This window comes from Falco biarmicus, chromosome Z (assembly GCF_023638135.1).
Source record: "Falco biarmicus isolate bFalBia1 chromosome Z, bFalBia1.pri, whole genome shotgun sequence".
Taxonomy (NCBI): Eukaryota; Metazoa; Chordata; class Aves; order Falconiformes; family Falconidae; genus Falco; species Falco biarmicus.
Genome location: NC_079311.1, coordinates 53,138,663 through 53,160,881, shown reverse-complemented (window position 1 = coordinate 53,160,881; position 22,219 = coordinate 53,138,663). Strand labels below are relative to the sequence as shown.

The following is a 22,219-nucleotide window of genomic DNA, read 5'->3' as shown; positions in this document are numbered from 1 at the left end:
GTATGAGAACCCTTTGTGATGTTACATTTACAGACATTACTATAGAGATACATAATGATGAAAATATCTGTGTTTGTAATTTCACCAGGACTATGGGATGTGACTTTAACTATTCAGCTCCCATGACAACCTATCAATTGTCACAATTGAACTATACATCTTATCAAAATTTATTACCTACCCCCATTGGAATGAATCTTACACTGGTAAGAAAACTGTTACAACATGACAACCTGACTCAATTGCTATAGCAAATCCAAAACAATGGACAAAACACTCTGATTACCATCCACCATGATACAAAGAAGATACACCATGTCCTCGAAAGAGCAAAGAAAGAGAAAATCACTGGTGGGATACCTTATTCAGACAGCCACCAACAGCAACAGGAACTTCAGAATACTGCACTCCATCATAATTTTATTAATCTCTGTTTTGTTATGCTTGTTAGGCCTTGGCAGTTTGAGCATGGAGTTGGGCAGTTAAACACCCCTTGATCCTACTAACCATTCTTACATGTCTAAGGCAAGTAACAATGCTGTCTGTACTAGGAATTCCCATTGACTGGTCAAAGTACGGAACAAGAACAGGAGACAATCATTTATTCTCTGACAACCCTGGAACACTGGATTGTAGCCCAAGTGGAATGATGCTATTGTGGTTGGAATTTAGAAAAACTAGACTCAGGTTACAGCCAAGATGTAAATTTAGAAGTTGACTAAAGACAGCCACCTCACAACTTTATAAACAGTGTGCCCCAGTTTCAGCTGGGATGGAGTTCATTTTCTTCTTAGCTGCTGGTGCAGCGCTGTGTTTTGGATTTGGCGTGAGAACAATGTTAATAGCATACAGATGTTTTTGGTTCTTGCTGGGTAATATTTATGCTAAGCCAAGGACTCTTCAGTTTCTTGGGCCCTACCAGCGAGAGGGCTGGAGGGGCACAAGAAATTGGGAGGGGACACAGCCAGGACAGGTGACCCAAGCTAGCCAAAGTACCACATGATGCCATGCTGAGTATATAAGCTGAGGGAAGAAGGAGGAAGGGAGGGACATTCAGCATTATGGCGTTTGTCTTCTCAAGTAACTTAAGCGTGATGGAGGCCCACTTTCCTGGGGATGGCTGAACACCTGCCTGCCAGTAGGAAGCAGTGAATGGATTCCTTGTTTTTCTTTGCTTGCATGGACAGCTTTTGCTTTACCTGTTAAACTCTATCTCAGCCTATGTGTTTTTCTCACTTCTCTGATTCTCTCCCCCATTCCACTGTTGGGAGAGTGAGCCAATGGGTGTGTGGTGCTTGGTTGCCAGCTGGGGTTAAACCATGACAGAGCGGTCCCAAGGTGAGACCCTTCTGGAGTCCTGGACCACAGTGGGCTGTGAACAGCATTTCCCTCTGAGTGGGACACCACTCAAAGCTCTCTAACTACCAAGGCTGAGATACTAGGGGGATCGCTGCCAAATGCTGATGATGGAGCCTGGGCTGATATCCATGCTGCCCAAGGCTCAGCCCTCCGTCTGTTGAGGAATGCACAGGCATTAGATGTGAGTATTTTCACTGAGCCTGAAGCAAAATTTTAACATGTATATCTTTGTGCATTCATGTTGGTAAGTCCCTATATACCTATTTCCTTTATGCTTGTGTGTGTGAATCTTTTTAGATACTACATAATAAGTATTATAATCTTGAAGTAGTAGTTAGGGTATTGTTGTTATTTGTACAAATTACATTTATTCACTTTGTAGATGTTGAAAATAACCATAAATTAAATGCTGCTAAATTCCTATGACTAATCTTGAACTGTGAACAAACTGCCTCTCTCTCTCTCCTGCCCCTTTAGATATAAGTTGTTGTCCCAGTCCAAAACTAAGATTGGACTTCGCCGCACCCACAATCTATTGACAATTTAGAAAGCAAGGGAGTCTATTCTGAACCTCATGATTCAATAGTAGAATTCCCCTTACTCTTTGTATTTCTTCAGATCTCATCAATTGACCAAGTCTGAGACTAAGTTTGGATCTAGCCATAGCTAAACTCTATTGAGAGTTTGGAAAGCAAGGGGGTCCACTCTAAACCTCATGACTCAACAGCAGGGTCTCCATTAGCCTCTTATGTCTTTAATCTGTAAAAATAATTTTAAACTCTATTCTGACTCGAGTTTTAATTTAGCTCTGTGCATTTAACCCATTTAGTAAGTAACAAAGTGAACCTTGACATCAAACTTTGTGCACTCACATTACTAAAAACTCAAATATTATTTCACTCATACCTTTGATGGAAATTCTTTAAGTGATTTGACCTAAACCACTCCGTTTGTGACAGGTATCTAGACACATAGCAACAGTATAATCAATTTTTTTAAATGCAAATTACCTGAAAGAAATTTAATCAATGCCTTCTGCTCATTCATGCTACTCAAAGACATAGTCTGCATTAGTGTGTAATTCAAAGGAACTGGATAATTTCATAGTACATTGAGGAAAACTGCCTTGGCAGAGTTGGCTTATTGACACTAGCTATCCTCCTGTTGTCGCTTTTAATTTTCTGTAAACAATTGTCTCTAACATCCGCTACTGCCAGAAACAATTTGCAATCTGTGAATGATGGGGATCATTCAGGACATTAACATACATTTTCTTGCTTAGTATCTGAAAACGTATAGGATAAAAAAAAATAAGGAAAATGAAAACTTTGAATCTGAGATTGTAAAATAAAGATTTATCTCCAGCTATAATACAAATAGTTATATTTCCTTTATACCTGTTTCAGTTTCTTTTTCCAGTTTAAATGCATTTGAATTGTACTTACAAGTCTTCCCTGCACACAATATTTCTAGCTAAGCAGGGCCAGATACGTCTTATCAGAAGCATTTTATGATATTTTCCCTTGTATTTTTTTTTCTTCATAAACAAATATAATTTTTTAAAAATCGTTACTGACAACTATGAGTTTCAAAACAATAGTATATTATTAAATTGATTTTTTTACATCAGGTAACACACACACACAGAAGTAAACCAGCCAGCTAGTGAAAAATAAGATACCTTTCCTTATTGGTTTTGATTGATAATAGTAATAATATCTGTTTAATAGCAAAACAAAACCTTTTTTCTGGTGATTATAACCTCAATCTCTATCCTAATTAATCAGTTTTACATCACAGTAAACCTGTTCAAATCAATGGCTTTGTCCAGCATGGAAATACCTACAAAGATGAACAGTGAGAAACAAAGTCTGTCATAGTAGGAATTATAGCACATGTGTTTGTGTGTGTGTGTGTGTGTGTGTGTGTGAGAGAGAGATAAATTTCAATAGATATAAACAGTTAAGATTTACAATAGTAATTTTTCTGATCTGAACCTGATTCCATCAAGTAAAAACATAAAGTCTGTAAGAAACTAAATCATTTTAAAAGAGCCATGTTGCACTGAGTTATTCTATTATACATTCCTGTAACTATCTGCAAGAGATGAATAAGGCAGTGCATACACACACACACACACACACACACACATAAACAACAGTGATAAAAAAAGCAGCTGTAACATTGGATATATGGTGTGCTCCTTTCAGATACTGTTCAAGTCACAACAGGGGGGTAGTTCTTAGGCAAAGAATAAAAGTTGCAGAAGCAAAGGGGACTCTGAGGAAACTGTTTTAATGCAAGATGAACAGCTATTTGTGAGGTATAAATTATGGCTTTCCCAGCACATACTCTTTACAAAGTTGTAACCTAATTCATAATATCTCCATAAAGGGATAATACCTTCAGGTAGAAGAAAGAAGGGTATGTACTACTTCTGCAAGTATCTTTGCATTATTTTATATATTAATTTGTCTTAGAAACATTACTGTAATCTGTATATTGACTGAGGTATTTGTTTGACTAAATAAAAGTTTAAGGGGACACAATGTCTGAAAAGATGATGTGGCTTCCTCTTTAGGAACGGTTGCAAAATATAACTTTAGTGCGAAAGAGAAGGGATCCCTTAAAACAACCAGTCTCCATTCTTTTGAGGACACACATATGACATGTTCTCAGAAAGGATTCCAGTACCCCTAAGATGTAATTACCAATAACAAATTGAGAGCAACAGCCATCACATGTGACACTGAGTTTATTAGAATGAAATAATCCACACAGCCCAGAAGCTGTCAATAATAGATCTTAATAATACTAGGAAGTACCTTACCTGGATTGATTTCAGTGAAATTGCTTACTTGCATTTAATGCAACACAGATATGAAATGTGCTGTGTTAAAAGTGATAAAAATTGTGCATACAACATGGACATATGGAGGGGTTTCAATCTCATTGGTCAAACCCATATTTTAATGCCTGGGAGTCTAGCCAAATGAAATTTTGTGGCAGCTGCCAAATCAGTAGGAAAATGTTTCAATCAAAAGCAGATAATTAGCAGTTACCATCTTCGGGCAAATCAAGAGTTACCAACTACAGCAACCAATTTAAAAGCCAAGAGCTTCTTGTCCTGAAGGCAGAAGCTTTTCACTGGACTGAAAAGAGGAGCTGTTCTAGGCAATTTTAATTTCATTCCTTTCTTACAGTAGAGTGTGTTGCACTGTGCTTACTTTGCTGTCTGTGCCATGTACATTACCTGGCAAGTTTATGTACACGGATGTTGGATTTAAGTGTTCTGTAAATAATTTCATTTAGTTCTTTATATTAAATTATAAGACTGTATTATACCTCATTTTGTTTTTCCTGAACAGGAGAATAAAAAAAGGATACTAGGAAGGTCATTGGCACTTCACACATACAAAAAACTCAAGTATCATTCCACTTTCTTTTAGAGCTACTGTTATGATGATGTCTATGTCCCTCTTCCACTTTCCCTGTATGCTAGTGCATCTTCTTCCACATTTTAGAATTTTTGATCTTCCTATTACATTAAAAAGATTTCTTTCTTTCTTAAGTTGTCTCAAACTCTCTCCCTAAATTCTTAAGGAAATCCTGTTCTGATGAACAAATATTTCTGATCACTAATATTAATGACCTAAAAATTCTTTAATGACATTTCACATGGTAACTTTGTATGTGTCTCTCACTTGAGAAAAACCTCCCTCCACCCAATACCGACTCAGGAAAAGACTATAATCCTACTTATTCACACAAATTAAAAAAAGGAATTGTGCTCTAATACCAGGATAGAAGTAGAAGATTAGTGGCTTCCATAAACAGTATGGCTCTCTTTTATATTGCCCACTGTATCTTTCAAAGCAAAGAACCTTCTAGGCAGCTAGCTTAATTTACTGTGTCTTTTTAAATTTCTTTTTTTAATTTATATATATATATAGGATTTCTGCCTCAACAGCTTGCCTCTGTGTAGGTTCATATGTTTGAGGAAAAGGTAAACACCAAATACACTGCAAACACCAAGTTTTTCCAAATTCCTTTTTGATTGTGGTATCCTTGAAACTGATCAACTTTTAAACACCCATTACTACAGTTTACTTTCAAGTGTAGCATCCAGGATGTCTGACCCTGACCCATACAAGACCACCAAAAGGAAACAGCCAGTGATACTTGTGAGTCACTCTCTGATGTGGGGGACGGAGGCACTCAAGTGCTGACTTGACTTGTCATCTAGGGAAGGTAGCTGCTCGATGGAGGCTCAGATCCAGGATGTTGAGGAGAAACAGCCAAAGTTTGCCTGACCCTCTATTAGCCCCTACTGTTCTTCCATGTTGGCAGCAATTATACTACAAGGGGCAACCTAAGGATAGCTGTTGTGACTACACAGTTCTGGGGGGAATAGTCAGGGCATAGGGACCCAGGTGGTGTTATGCTGTGGAGTTATCCTGAGCCCTGTGGATGAGAAGAAATGGTGTAAGAGGAAGCAATATAGTAAGAAACATGATAATTGTCCTTCCAGTTTAAAAAGCCCCAGTTCTAAATGTTGATATCTTAAAGTTCAGAACATTTAATTTTTACACAACACTGATGGGTGTTTCTAGGAAACATTTTCTCTTTCTTTATATTCCTCTACAACGCCCTGGTTTGTAGTAGAAAACAACACACTTCAGTAGTAATCCCTTTGTAATGTGTATTTAGGATACAGACAATTCTATCAATGGTGAAGTCTCTAGATTATTTCAGAATTTTAAAATATTCATCTCCATTTATCAGGTACAACGTCTGCCTGAACCAGCCACATGTAACTATCAAACCCAAAGCACCATTTTGATCTATTTTTCCCTCCCCAGCTAGCTGTATTTCCTTTGAAGCTGATGACTGACCTGCAAACACACAGCTGGCATTTTTTTTCACTCTTTCCCAATATATGTAGATTATGTGGAACAATAGCTATAGTTCTGTCTAGGCTTATGGTCTATCGCTGTATGTTGGGAGATCATATACAAATTTGGCAAGTGCTCAAGCCATACCAGAAAATTCTGTAGTCCAAGGAACCCAGCAGAACAACAGCTGTAATCACTCTGAATATTTATTTTTTCTATAGCTGTAAACCTAATGGAAATGGAAGGTTCTATTACCCTGGCCAGTATGAAGGTGTGAACTATACAGTTTCTAACTGTGCACTGGTTTTCTTGCTTTCAGGTTACTTATGCTTTTAGTTAAAGCCAAAAGGAAATTTAAATTATGAACACTAACACAGATACGAATTATGCTAGTAACACCTTTTGTATCACTTTAGATTATTTCCTTTGTAGATTAATGTTTTTAAGCTTCTTTTAGTGGAAATTTTTGAAGTATATCAGGAATATTATTATTTGTTACATTAATTTTTGTATTAAATAATATATTCAAATAGTTTTTCCATTAAAAATTGGAGAAAGTAACTTCTCAAGACTATCTTGACAGATGTCCACCCATTCCCATTAAAATCAAAAAGTTTCCTATCAATTTGTGTGAATCAGTCTCAGAAAAAAAAGTTACTTACCTATTCTATACAACTTTCATTTGTATAAGTAAAAACATTCTTCAAAAGGATTTTGTGTGTATTGAATAAACTGAATTTTTTATTCCTGTCCACAGTTTACTTAAACTTTGAATATTGAGTTTTATTCAAAACACGCAATTATTTTAATTCACACACAAATGTGTCCCTGGCAATGAAACAGTCTGAATATGAGAGTGCAGTTTCTCAGCTTTGTACATTAAAATGTATGTTTTAATTGTAATTCTCTCACCTAAATTAATTGCAAGTTAGAAACCCACAGCTGATCATTTACATTTTCAAAAGAAGTTGTCAATATCTATCCATTAGTAAAGATTAAGAAGACAATAAAAGCCCTTTTTTTTCAGTCCCAAATCAAAATGTTTCTAGTTTCCTATCAGAAAAAGAATTCTAAGCAATCACTTTTCCAGGTAAACTTAACTTGTAACTACAATTCAGGAAGAAAATAATGCTTACAGAACAGGAAAAAAAAAAACCTGAAAACTTGTAGTTAAAAGTTTGACAGTGCTGTAATTTTGTGAAGACCTTACTTCTGTTTATAAAGGAAGTAACAAAATCACAACTACTCAGGATAAAAATTAAGACTGAAATTCCAGTTATAAACTGAAAAAATGCATATAAAATATCTCTCAGTGTTCTATTATTTGAGTACATGATGGTTTCATTTGCCAGTAACTTCTATTCCCTTTCAGATACCTATCAATCAACAGTGTTGCATTGTATTAAAAAAAAAAAAAAATCTGAATAAGCTTTTTCATCTAAAATGAAGCTTTTATAAAGGAAGCTGCAGCCAGGGATAAGCAAAATAGTACCACCTAAGTCTGTTAAAACAGTATGGAGATCTGCCTTCCTTGAAAAAGGCCATAGAATTACACTGCTCTTCACTTTAATGAACTGGAGTGTGAAGATGTTTTGGCTAATGCAAGTTAAACTATTATGCTGGAGTAATTGTAAATCATGTATTTGCATATTGGTGTAGAAGCAGAGGCAGTGAAAATTGTTTTGGCAGCACCTGTTGATTCCATAGGATTTTTTTTTTCTTTTTTTTTCCTAAAAGCTATTTATGGGTTGAATAAGATCTGATGTAATTTTTTTTTATTTAGGGCATATGAGTTCTCCATGAGGTATTTCAACAGACACATATTCAATTTATCCGTGTGCAATATCGTGAAGAAAGGCATTTTAACTGCAGATGAATGATTATTACAACTATTTAGGGTGTCTACCAGCCTAACCTCTGGTGCTTAGTAGGTTTTTTCCCTTAGAATTCCTGGATGTGTATTGATTTCTCCCTCTTTTTTCACTTGTTTTTACCAACTTTTGTTGTTGTAGTAGTTGCTGTTGTTCTCATTAAAAGCCTTACTCTCTTTTAAACCAGCATTCTCTGACAAACCACTTTGTTCAAAAAACAACTGTGATCACATTAAATCCCCTACCTTCTGCAGCTACTCAGTTTAGGCTTCTTTCTGACTTCCAGAAGTTTTTACAATTGGTAGAAGAGTCAAATGAAGAACTATGAAAACCTTAGTCGTGTGGAATTGGTGGCAAATACTACTTTTAACAGGCCTTGATCAGAAAGTAACTAATAGTTTAATGTAGCCGTATAAATAACTTCATCCTATTTAGTCTTAAGGTCTCCTAGGTTTTTTTTGGGGGGTAATAATTATTTGCATTTTTATTCATTACAAAGTTCAAACTCACACTGGAACTTTGGAAACATTATTCCCTTTTTGAATTAAGGAAATTCAAATTCTAGTGCTGTTATAATAGTAAGTGTACTTGTTACTGTGTGTCAAGCCTTCTGTCTTGTCATTCATAAATAGCCCAAAACAGTTCAAAACAAAACAAACAAACAAAAAAGATTAAAAAAAAGAAAAGATGTTGTGTTTGTACTCATGGGGGTAAAAAAAAGTTTTCTGACTATAGTTGGCATTCCTGGAAAGAGGCATTTACAATGAAAATACTGCTAAAGCCTATTTGTAGCTGCACCACAGCCTGGACAATGTTAGCAGGAACATTATGCATGGGAGACACACAGCTTTATGCTCTAGAATACCCACAAAATAGCAAGGCATTTTCCATAATTTACTTTTATGATCTTCAGTTTCAAATGAATTTTACAGACTTAATGGTTTGGGAAATTATTATGGGAAACAATAATTCAGAGTTGACCTTTTCTGAGCTACCTATTATTTGATTGGTTTAGCTAGCAATGTCTTTAATTGAATTTGTCAGCAACAAAAATATGTGTGCTAACAGCTGCTGACTTACATTTTATAATTATTGTTATTACCTCAGATAAATATTTAAGCAGGCAAAGAAGAGTGGGAGTAGAACAAAGTCACCTACAATAGCACAAAGTGAACATCGCAATAGGGAATTTGTAATACTCAGTTTCTTTAGAAATACATTTCTGAATTAGCAGAACTTGCAACACATTTTTGTCATTTACTGGAAAAATATGCAAGTTTTACCTTGTTGTACCTCAGATGATGTGCGTAAATAATGACTAAATACTGTATATTTTCCTTAGCCAGAGCTTCATAATATCATCAAAAAAATTACTTGAAAATTCAGGCTCAAATTCTGCAAATGCTGACTGCTGCTCACCAGCCCAGAAAAGCTCCAGACAAATACAGGCTTCTTCTTTGTGCACAGGCTTGTTCTTTGTGCAGTGCACTGTAGAAGTAACATCTGTAATTATTTTAAAAAGATAAAAAGATACCCTGAAACGCTCTAATTAAAACGGGATTAGGCAACCAGAATGCTAAATTTATGTAGAAGAAAAAAAAAGTATGAAAAAATAAAATTATTTCCAAATAATTTAGTTCTTATCTCTTAATATTAGAAAAAACAGTAATTTTGCACTGATATTGTGAGGAGGGAACTCTTGAGCTTTGTTTGCTTGCTTGTTTGTTTTTAAAGTATCTTAGTGTCATTAAATCGTATGGCAAAGAGAGGATTCATGAAATGTGTCACTAGCTTCTAGTCTTAAACAAAGAATTTTTGGGGAAGAAACAGCAGTTCCTTTCAAACATACTATTTCTTCCTCTGTATCTGAGTAACATTTCTGTAGTTCTTTTTCTATTAATGGTGTTCTGCCTAATTTGTTTGTCATAGAACTAAAGGAAATGCTTCACGTGTTCTACATCATCTCTTTGAGGAAAGCACGCTTCTTACTAACCTAAGCAATTGAATGCATGTGAGATTATCCCTATAACTTACACACCAAAATTAATTCGGGATTAGACGTGGTTTTCTAGACATGATTCTTATTCCTATTGTTATTACTGGAGTTCTTCAGTTTGGAACTTAATGATAGTTTATATCAGGTTACTCAGACAGAAAAGCACTGTATACTATTGGGAACATCTAATATATACATATGTATGTAGGTATATAAAAAAAAAAACCTAACTACCAATCAGCCTACTTTCAAGGAAGCAGTGTAATGGTTGTACTAGTCTAGATGAATGAATTATATAAAGTGAGAAACAATAGACAATGATTTTATAACAGAAATGTACATCTGAAATTGTTGATCTCTAATGTTTCTGAAATTAAAAATCATGTGTTTTGCTTAACATTTGCAATAACTTAGAAAACCACATTTCAACTTATGTAAAAAAAATCATCAAACAAAAGCTATTGTAGTCCAGTTTTAGAACTGTCATCAGTGTTATTAATAACTCTTAATATGCAATTTCCCCTAATTTAAGTAGAAAACTTTGTACTTCAGGGACATAGGATGATATGCTATTGATTATAAAACAAAATTTTATGCATGAAAAGAGATTTTTCTTTAATTATCCAAGAAATCTGCTGCTTCCCGCCACTCCCCCCCCCCTACCCCCCCCACCCCTCCCCATCCCCCGCCCCCCAGCTAGTGCACAAATTAGTAAAATAACAGCATACCTGAGATGATCTTGTGCTGCTCATGGACATAAGCAATTTGTCAGAGGACTTTTTAAGGCAGGAGGTATGCAAGATTTTTAGATTAATGGGATACTTTTAAAGGTTTTTAAGAAATTCAGAATTAAAAAGAATACTTATCCAATATGTTTCCACAGTGTATCTTGCATTACAGTCTCTATAATAAAACAGTATCTACTGTACAGGTATTTTCAAAGATCTCTACCAATAATGAATGTATAATAAAAATTAGGAAACTACATATATTTAAAAACTGTGCAGAAAGCTAAATGTCATGATGGTATAATGTCAACCTATTAAGGGCTTGCTTTACACTATGACTGTGTAATTCATCACCCAAGCCATGCAGTACAACACACTGACACACTTCATACAAATCCCTTCTTTCTACATGACAGTACATTGCTTATCATAAACATATTTCCATTTACCCGAAACAGAGACAGTAAAGCTCAAAGTGTGTGCAGATAAATTTTTAATAAATGCTTTGGCCAGGTAATTGATATTATTTTCACCTGAAAACACTTGAAACAAGACAAATCCACTATTCACCTCATCATTTCTAGTAGAATGTCAGTATAGTTAATCTTCAGGGGGTTCAGATGTACTTTAGCAGCCTTGTAACAGTTACCTTCCTAGTTTTAAGCAAGGAAAAGGGCATTTTTTTACTTATAAGCTGTCATCCGTATTACTGTAGGAGATCAGAGATGCAACCATGAATCAGCCAAACTAGAGAAACTAAATACAGTTATTTATAACATCATAGGATGTTGAAAGCAAAAACCAAACAGATGGAGAAAAGGATTTTTGCTGTTTGGGAATCTTGAATGTTAAGTCGATTGTTAAAATACTAAGCACAGCTTTTTCGTATGGGACTTCAGAAAAAAAAGTCAAACCTGAGGTACTCTTTTAATCTATACTTGCTGTCAGCTGCTGGATCACTCAACTTTAGTGCTCATGTTTAATGAAATAATAAGTAAAATATATGGTAGTCTTAAATATGTCTTGAGTGGTTTATAAAACAGAAAAGTTGATTAAATTTATCAAAGACTCCCTAAGACAAAGAGAAAAGAAATAATACACAGTATTTTGCAGTGTAACATTTTGGAATTGTATATGCTACAGTATTCTAATACTTAAATCTTTGAAACAAAGTCTAAGTTCAACAACTGCAGTAACACTGAACAAAGTTTTCATATTTTTCTACTACAGAACAGCTTCCTTTAAAGTCCGCATCTCCATGTAGAATACAGTCAATCCAAATTATTATTTAGTAACATTTGGTTTTGGAAAGGAAGTCAATTGTCATCCAGGATCTGACCAGGAAATAATAAAAAAGAAACATGGGTGACTGCACAATCTTGTTAACTACTTAAGAGTAGGTAACTCAGTAGTTGCAATGTTTTGAAGAATCAAAAGAACAATGGTGAGTATTGAAAACTAGTGAAAGTGCATTTGAATTCAAAATGGAAATGATAAATGAAAAAAAAAAAATCATTTTGGATGTCCTGTCTTCAGAAGCCTGATACCCTGTCTTGTAACATGCATGAAGAACAACAGATCTTCAGCCCCTGTCTATTATGGAGTGGTTGTCACCATTCTAGATCACATGGTAATTAATTAGTCTTAGATTTACACTTAAAGGCTATTTTTACTAAGGTCAACTGTACTATTTTGTAAAAAGGAAATAGATTATCCATTATTAAATTTTCTTTAGAAGGATGCTGATTTTACACCCAACTACATGTAATCACTGCTACTCTCAGACAATACAATAAGTACCACTAAGGTAAGAATTATAATATATTATAGATATGAACATATTACAACAAGAACAGAAAACCATTCAAGTTTATTAAGAAAAAACATTTTGGAAAGTTAGTGTTTCATTTGTAAATGTTTCTAAAGTATGATGTTCTCTATCAAAAATACACTGAGGGAGAATAAGCTTTTCCGCTTCAAAGTTTGGTCAGTTCTGCACAACACGTCATGACTCAGATAAAAAGATGCTTTCTGTGAATAATTAATTAATTTTCAGGTGTAGACACTGCTCACCTGGCAATAAAGTCTCTCAAAACTGTACAAGGTCCTAAAATTACCTTCGTGGAATACTTTTCTTTAAGTGATTCTAACATTTAAGAAAACTGGTGAATACATTCACTTGTTTTGGAACATGTGCTTATAAAATATACATGAGATATTTACATGAAATGATTGACATATATGTTTAACAACAGGTCACCTTGAAAATGTTTTCAAAAACTTCTGGTTCTCAATACATTTATTTACAACGCAATAGAAAATGCCACAATTAGCTCACAGAACCTGTCTTGCATGAGTTCAGAATTACCTGGGAGTGAAAGGTAAAAATACACTTGTAGAGAAGCAACATCTTCCTTTCAGATTATATTAAAGTCTTCTCTGTTTTGTAACTCTATAGATTACCCCTTGTAACTCATCTGCTATGATCAGCACACAGCTACTGAGAAACACTGGATTGTTTTACATGTTTCCTTCCACTTTTGCTTGCTGTGTGTTGCATATTTGAATCATAGAATCATTAGGTTGGAAAAGACCTTTGAGATCATCAAGTCCAACCATTAATCCAGGACTCCCAAGTCCATCACTAAATCAAGTCCCTAAGCACTGCATCTATGTGTTTTTAGACACTGCCAAGGATGGTGATTCCATCACCTCCCTGGGAAGGCTGTTCCATTGCTTGACAACCCTTTCAGTGAAGAAATTGTTCCTAATATCCAATCTAAACCTCCTCTGGCATAGCTTGAGGCGGTTTCCTCTTGTATGTCACTTGTTATCAGGGAGAAGAAACCTACCTCCACTTGCGTATAAACTCCTTTCAGGTAGCTGTAGAGAGCAACAAGGTTCCCCCTGAGTGTCCTCATCTCCAGACTAAACAACCCCAGTTCCCTCAGCTGCTGCTCATTTGGGAGAAATATCAATGTTTATTTTGGAAAACAAACAAACAACAGATTAAGAATGGTTTCAATTTTATTTTATTGAAAATCATATGTAATAGATCATTAGGTAGGAAAAACTCGGATACTCCCAACAGATGCATTTTCAAAATGATTGATTATTCTATGAAGATCTGCTTGATTCAGGTTTCTATCCACCCAATGACAGAATTCCAGAAGAATTAAGTTATTTGAAGCATCCCTGATTTGGGGGACAAAAATATTTTTATTAATAATGTTGCTGTGCTATACCACGATTTTATGCTGTTCCATTAAGAATAGTTTCCTAATCACTATTCCTTCAGTAGAAATGGTTGCTTCTTCTCACTTTCTGCAAAGGTATTTTTAGGAACAATATAGATTTTATCAAAAGAAAGAGGTACTTTTCATCCCTAATTTTAAACTTGATTAAGTGGTAAAGGGAATTTTGTACTTATGGTAAGTAGCTAAATGGACTAGAATCTTTTAACAACTGCAATACTGCCCAGTGGGTGAAAAAAAGTTCACTTTTTCACCTGCTTTTTGATTTGAGGTACAGCTGACTCTGCATAGACATCTGGGCTTTGACCTTTCTGCAAGATGTAAACTATTGTCATAACATGCAATTGTTTTATAATGTGGTTCTTTATCCTCAGAATTTGAACTCACTCTACCATCACATTTCAGGGAACCAAATAACTGTCAAGCTAAAAGGACGATCAAACTCAACCAGTCTAAACTAGCTTCAAAAATATGGCCTGGAGGTTAAAGCTGTAATATTCTAAGTTTAGTTTGCCAAGCTATTGAACAGACAATTAGTGCTAAGAGTTTGAATATATGATATCAATATTTATGTATTCCTATTAATAGTATGAAGGTCATAAAAAAAGCTTTATTAATTGCCTCCCTTAACTCTGTGGTCACAAAAAGTAAAATATTGCCTCTTATTTGCCAATATGTACACTTTCCATGTTTTCAATAAACCATAATGCATGAATAGAACAATACAAAACCTATTGTCTCATCTTGGATGTATCTTAATTATCATTGAAAGTGCCACAGACATATCCCTGTTCACCCAGGTTTGCACATTAAATCTGAGACACAGTGAAGTCTGAACAAAACACTTTACATTTTGCACTACCAAAATTTCACTCTTAAAATTTGTATGTTGACATTTTCAGGGCTGAAAATATGCTCAGCAAGCAGAGAAAAACAAAACACTGAATTTGTAGTTAAAAGAAGTTGATATATAACAGAAGCAACCTCTATTCAACTTTGAATAGGTTTTTTTATTATTATTATTATTATGAAATTTTGCTAAAGTATTTTCTGCAACAGATAAAGTTTGCAAAATTTGGATTTATTATTTATGTAAATTCTGAAATAGAAAATGTATGGAAGTTGAAAATTGTACATCATTGTACATCTGATATAGATCCAGAATTATAAAACTGACAGAAGTCTTAAACAACTCAAACTTTAATAAAAATTTGGGCCCTTTTTTTTTTTCTCATTCTTTTATTGGCTATTGGCATGTTATTACTACTGATTCCTTCAAGGAAATGTCTTACATTTAACAAGGTGACCAGATTTCAGCCTAGGAAATAATAAGTCCTTATATTGAAGATCTGTAATCTTAAAAAAATGTCAGCAATCTAACTGCAGTGAATCAAGGCTTCTTTAACAGTGAAATATAAATCTTAATACTAACTTCATATTTAATTAAAAAATACACTACTGTAAGAGAAAGCAGAAATAAATTTCATTTGTACTTATCAGATTTTACCTTACCTTCGACATGTGAATTTGTTCTGAGAACGTGTTTACTAATTTGGGTAAAATGCATTACTGCATGGAAACTACTTATACTTTTACAGTAAGAATAATCAAGACAAGAGGATAATTTTATTACTTCCAATAAAAGTAACTTATAGTTTAGCTAAACAATTTAATAAAAGTATCACCAAATGGCATGATTTAGATCACACTTTGTTACTGATTTGCAAAGGCAAGAAAAAAATCCTTCAAAAGGAAACTTTCTATCAAAATGGAAGGTTATTGTTAGTATTCACTGAAATAGACACTGCTTGTGTGAAATCAGTTCTGGTTTTAGACCAAGATGTAGTGGGTGACACTATAATGATATCACAAAGAAAAAGTCATTCAGAAGACTGGTCAGAACAAATAGCTGCCTGGTTTAAAAAGCAACAAACTCGTGACTGGGTTATCATTAAATATGAAAGTCAGAAATAATTTAGCCTGTTTACTTTGTAAATTCTCCATGTATCAAAACTAATAGAACAAAGCAAAACATAAGAATCTATGCCACATTCATGGTCCTATCTGTACAATTGATGTACGTCAAACAATGACCATTTCTATTCCCATAGAAAATGAAGTAACATACCACTTTATTTTTCTCAGTACCTAGTATTTTGAAAAGTTTTCTTGTACTCATTAAATTCTGGAACTTTAATCTTTTTCATACAACATGGATGTATAATTGCAGTTATAAACCTGTTCTAGTTTTATTAATGGATGGATAGAAATATGGAAAAAATATCACAAAATGGTATCTAGCTTAACAAAGCCATATGAATTCTCATTGAAAGATGAAGATTTGTATTGCTTAGCATTCAAGTTCCATCACTAACATAAACTTTCAGTATATAACAAAAAAAAGATCAAACTCAACAACAACGAAAAAGAGTGAGTGTGTTTTATTAAAGGATTAAGGGTGACTGCCCAAGCAGCTGGAGGTCAGAAATACTGAGAGCCACCAGTCATGATTTTCTGAGCTGTGACTTACAGTTGTTGGAACCTTCATTACTCAGAACTGTTCTAACACCTGAAAATATGTGATCACCCCTCATGTTGTCTCTGTTAGGGTCTAAAATAAAAAATTAAAAATAAACTTATTTCAGACACAAATTTTTAGCCAGGGACTGTTACATAGGATTTCCCAGAGTGTTGCTACAATCAACAGAAATCATGATGTAATTTTTTAGAGCTTCATAAAGTTGCTTATCAAGGGAACATTGACAGGACAGTGACCTCCTATATCTATCAGCCCTCCATGTAGTCACAAAAAGAAAGCCTTTAGAGATGTGTCATACTGGCGTGGGAGGAAGAAGGGAAAATTCTGGAAAAAGGCTGACAAGTAGTTGACAAATAGATGACTGAAATCTGAGAAGCTGAAAATACCAAAAAATCCTGAATGACTCATGCTCTACCAAACTACAATACTCACCTAGATTTCCAGATGTATAGGAACCTAGAATTTCTGGAAAATAGGCACTGAGCATGTATGAATCAACTGGTCTGTTCATATGTTACAAAGATGCTCTGTAAATACAGAACAAATCTAATGCCTCTGTGACTCAGAATTCCTACATACAAAATCAGTCACAGACTTACAATTTTGGGAATTTGCCAAGAAAGCCAAGAAAACCTTTCTCAAGTTTTGTCACACAGTCAAAACACTGAAGGATATTGTTTTAGCATTTAAATCTGAAATGACAATTTAGCTGAATAAAGCAAGAGATCTACACCAACTTACCACCTCACTGCAATGTCTTCACAGAACCATCAGTGGCTGGAGGTTTAAAAGTGTAAGACTCTTCAAGATTTCCCTGAAAGACAAAATAAGAAATGTTTTATTTGCTTTTCTGCAGTAACACAAATAAATTCTGAAGGTTTCAAGAAACAGGAAAAGTTAGTACACCGACGATAAATAACTTCAGCAAACTGCTATCACTGAAAGGTAGCAAACCAAAGTGGCATTTCTAGACTAACAGCTGTTAAGACAGTCTAGATCATAAATGACTTGAATCAGATATTTTCTGATTAAAGTGATCATCAAACAACTGTGTTTTCAACCACATTGTCTTCATTATAAACCCTTTCTTGTTATGTCACTGCTGGACCAAGTCTTTTTCAATGTACTATTTTAGTGCAAAAATGTAGTTTCATATATTCACTCATTAACTATACCAGTGGTATTACCAAACACCTGAAGTACTTGCACAGACATTGTGTTAATCAGCTAATTACCTTAACAGTTTGTGAAAACAGAACTGTAGCCTTGCCAACAGTAAAACTATCTGTTCACATATCACAAACCAGTGTAAATCTCTACCATATGGATGTCCACTGTAACTCATTCAATTGTTTTTCACTAAAAGTCAGACTTATAGAGGCTGTAAAAACTACACAAGCAAAAACTGGTGAGTGTCAAGTACACAATAAATGTGAGAATCATCTTCATATCATATATCTGAATATCACTGTAGGAAGATAGAGTTAAAAGGCATCTTTCTTTTTAGTTGTGCATATATTAATACTTCATTTTTGGATAGGTTTAATTATTCCTAGCTCCACACTGGTCTGATATCATATTATTTGTAACTTGGGAGGAAAAGATAATTGCTTTTGTGAGAACAGCATTTCTATCATGTAATGGTATTCCTCTCTAAGCTGACTTTTTTTTTTGTTCCTTCTTCATCTTGTTCACATCTTCTCTTTCTGCTTTTGTGGAATGCGTTGGCTTGTTGACCCTTTAGGCAAAAAGCCTACTTTGGCTGCCAAATGCTCTATTTCATGACATGCAAATAGTCTGGACAAATGATGGTGTTATCTGTTTTTCCATAATAAAAGATAGCTTGTGGGGGGAAAAAGCAACTCAGAAAACCCAAACCACAACTTTTTTTTTTTTTTTTTTCTCATTATTGTATTAAGCAGGAAATTTCTGCTTTTTGGTGGGGTTGAGATTGGTATTTGTGCACTGTATTATTTACTTATTGCTTTACCTATGTCATCATAAGACTTCTTCTCTGTAACATGTTTTTGTCTTTTCTCCCTTGTTTTCTAGCTCTAACATGCCTCCTTGTCTTTTCTAATATCAGTGTTTTCCTTCTTGAATTTTATGTACCTGAATACTTTTCATGTTCCCACCTGTACTCCATAAATGTCCATTTTTTTCACTCTTAGTGAATAACAGCTGGCTTAGCCTGACCAGACATACTCTACTTTCCTTCTCATCGTTCTTGTACTACCCTCTATGGGCCTTGATAACATGTTCACTTGCAGTATTTCCTTTTCCCTTCTTTTGACTCTGGAATACATGTTCCACTTAAAATGCAACCATGAACAAAACAAAAAAAGCATCAGGTTTTCATCTCTATGCTGCTAGTCCAGGCCTTGTAGCCTTTATTCTGCCAGATTCCTCTCTTTGTTCTAAACACACACACACCAATAATATCACTGAAACATAAATTGTGACAGTAAGAACAAAATAATAATGGACATGCACAAAGACTGTCAACTTTTCAGTCTATTGATTCCCTCATGTACAGTGGACATTCAACACACTTTCTAAATGTGCATGGTGTCCACAAAGAAGTTAATTACTTACTACTGAAAAGTTAACTTTAAACTAAGACAAGCAAGAATAAAAAAAAACATTTTCTGTTACCCAAAAATACGACCAAAAAAATGTAACTGCCACTGCCAAGTATTTTATACTCTCAGTAGAAGTACTTTTTTTCATTCTATTGAATATGATCATTCTCTGCAATAATTTTCATATTCAAGGATCATATTCTGCAAGCTCAAGAGCTGTCCATCCCAACAGGCAGGAAGTCAGACTAAAATGCCAGGGGGCTGCATGGATGAACAAGGCACTCTTGCCAAAACTCAGACATGAAAAGGGAGTATATGAAAGGTGGGAACTGGGACAGGTAGGGGGAATACTGACAGATACACTGTGTAAGCATGCAGAGATGCATGTAGGAAAATCAAAGCCCAGAAACAGAATCTGGTGAAGGGTGTCAAAATCAATACTCTGTGTAAGTGTATCAACAAGTAAACAAAAACTAAAGAAAATGTGGACCCGCCACTGGGTGTGACAAGGGTCCTGGTGAAGGAGGACATGGAAAAGGCTGAGCTATTGAATGTCTTCTTTGCCTTGGTCTGAACTAGTAAGACCTCCCTTCAGGTCTTCCTGAGACCAGGCAAAAAGTTTTGTGTTACAGGCCCATCAGGTCTTACCTCCACCCCTGGGAAGGTGATGGAGCAGCTAAACCTGGAAACCATTTTCAGGCAGTTCACTGACAAAAAAAAATGCCACGAACAGTCAGCATGGATTCACCAAGGGAGAGTCAGGCTTGACCAACCTGAAAAATTTATATGGTGAAATGAGAGGCTTGGTAGATGAGGGTACGGTGGCAGGTATTGCCTACCTAGACTTGCATATGGCTTTTGACCCGGTCCACAGTAATACCCTCACAGAGACAATGACGAAGTATGGGCTGGATGAGCAGATAGTGAGGTCAATTAAGAATGAAAAAAACAGCTGAATTCAGCACATTTTGATCAGCAATATAAAGTCTACTTGGAGGCCAGTAGCTAGTTTGGTGCCCCAGAGGTCAATACTAGATAATACTAACTTCAGTGTCTCTGTTAATTATCTAGAGAATGGGGCAGAGTGTAGCCTCAGCAATTTTGCTGATGACACAGAACTGGGAGGTGTGGCTGATACACCAAAGGTTTGTGCTGCCATCCAAAGGGAGCTTGATAAACTGGAGAAATGGGTTGACAGCACCTCATGAAATTTAATAATTGGAAGTGGACAGCAGCTTTGAACAAATGGCCCTGGGGGTCCTTCTGGACACTAGGTTGAGCATGAGCCACCACTGTGCATTTGCCACACAGAAGGCCAGCTTCTTCCTGGGCTGCAGTAGGAGGAGTGCTGCCAGCAGGTCAGGGAAGGTGATCCCATTTATTCAGCACTGGTGAGGCCACACTTGGAGTACTGTGTCCGACTCCGAGCTCCTCAGTAGAAATGGAATACGGACATACTGGAAAGAAAAAATTAAGTGCCATGAAGATACTGAAGGGACTGGAGCATCTGTCTTATGAGAAAAGGCTGAAAAAGCTGGAACTGTGCAGCTTGGAGAAAAGAAGGTTCAAGGGTAAACTCATCAATGTATATAAATACCTGAAGGGAGGGTGCAAAGAAAATGGAGTTAGGCTCTTCTTTGATGTCCAGTGACAGGACAAGAGGCAATGGGAACAAGGAAACACAGAAGGGTCTGCCTGATAGTCAGGAAACAGCTTTTTACTGTGAAGGTGGCTGAACACTGGAACAGTTTGTCCAGAAATGGTGGTGGAAACTCTATCCTTGGAAATATTAAAAAGCCATCTGGACATGATCCTGGGAAACCTGCTCTAAGTAGCTCTGCTTGAGAAAGGAAGCTGGTCCAGATCCAACCTCACCCGTTTTGTGATTCTGTGATATTTTACTCATGGTACATAGAATCTGTGGGTTTTCCACCCACCTAGGAAGGCTGTGATTGATAACCATCTTCCACCTTTTTCTGTATCTCATTGGTGACATTCAGAAGCCACAATATTCCTAATGATTCAGGAAAAAATAAAAGTGAAAAGCAACAAATGCCAAATAGGAACCAAGAATGTTTTGCCCTAAAAACTCTCTTCCTCTAAACTTTAGGGGAAACTATTTTTGCCATCATACAATAGCAGTTTCTGAGAAAAAAGTTTTTTTAAATGCACAGCACCACATGCAACATAGAGTTCTTGAAAACAGGCAGGCAGAAAACTTTTTTTTTTTCCCTAAAAACCATAGCTATGTTAAGACTGAGTGACAATAAATCAAGTCATGAAGTTAGAGCAAAGTTTATTGGTTCCTCAGATTCTTTTTTTTTATAAGGGAAAGCACAGCTGAAAGATGCTGAAAAAGCAGTCTCCTAAAATAGTTCAAGAAAACACCAACAAAGTGTGTATGACATGGCTTTAAATTGGTCTCTTCCTCCTGGATTTAAACTTAAGCATGATCATGAATTTAGGTATTTATGACCTCCAAGTGTCCAAGCATGCAGAGACATAAAAATCTCATCACCAAGACTCCTGAATATTCAAGGAAGATACAATATGGTCTTGATCCAAACCCCACTGAAATCAACAGGAATGTTTCAATGATCTGATCATTCTTTGGCCTGGCCTTCCAGGCTAATAAATTAATGAAGCACATAAAAGAAGACCCAGAGTAACACTAGAGTACTAAGAGATCTCAGTTGTGTCTGAGCTAATCACACCTTAATGTAATAAAAAATGTTTTTGAAAATTTTAGTATTTAAAATCTGATTTCTTTCCTTTCCCAACAGAAAAATGTATTGTGAGGTATTCTGGTCAACCAAAATCTGAATTTTTCACTGGAAAATCTCATCCAGATCTATGATAAAACAGAAAGGAAATGGCATTACACTGTAATTATACATCTTGCAAATTTACAAGTACTAGAATACTGCAAAGGAATATGGATTGGAAAGCTTCTGAAAATGTACAACCTCTTTTGCAAAGTGAGCTTTACAAAAGA

At 35.4% G+C, this 22,219-nt stretch overlaps 1 long non-coding RNA gene across 1 annotated transcript in view; it reads right to left on the bottom strand.

Moving 5' to 3' along the window:
- LOC130142699 (uncharacterized) overlaps nucleotides 1-22,219 on the bottom strand; it is a 327,736-nt gene that overhangs the window by 38,557 nt on the left and 266,960 nt on the right. The window contains exon 2 of the long non-coding RNA XR_008819483.1: nucleotides 17,384-17,456. This is a non-coding gene — a long non-coding RNA (uncharacterized LOC130142699). The remainder of the gene's footprint in view (nucleotides 1-17,383; nucleotides 17,457-22,219) is intronic.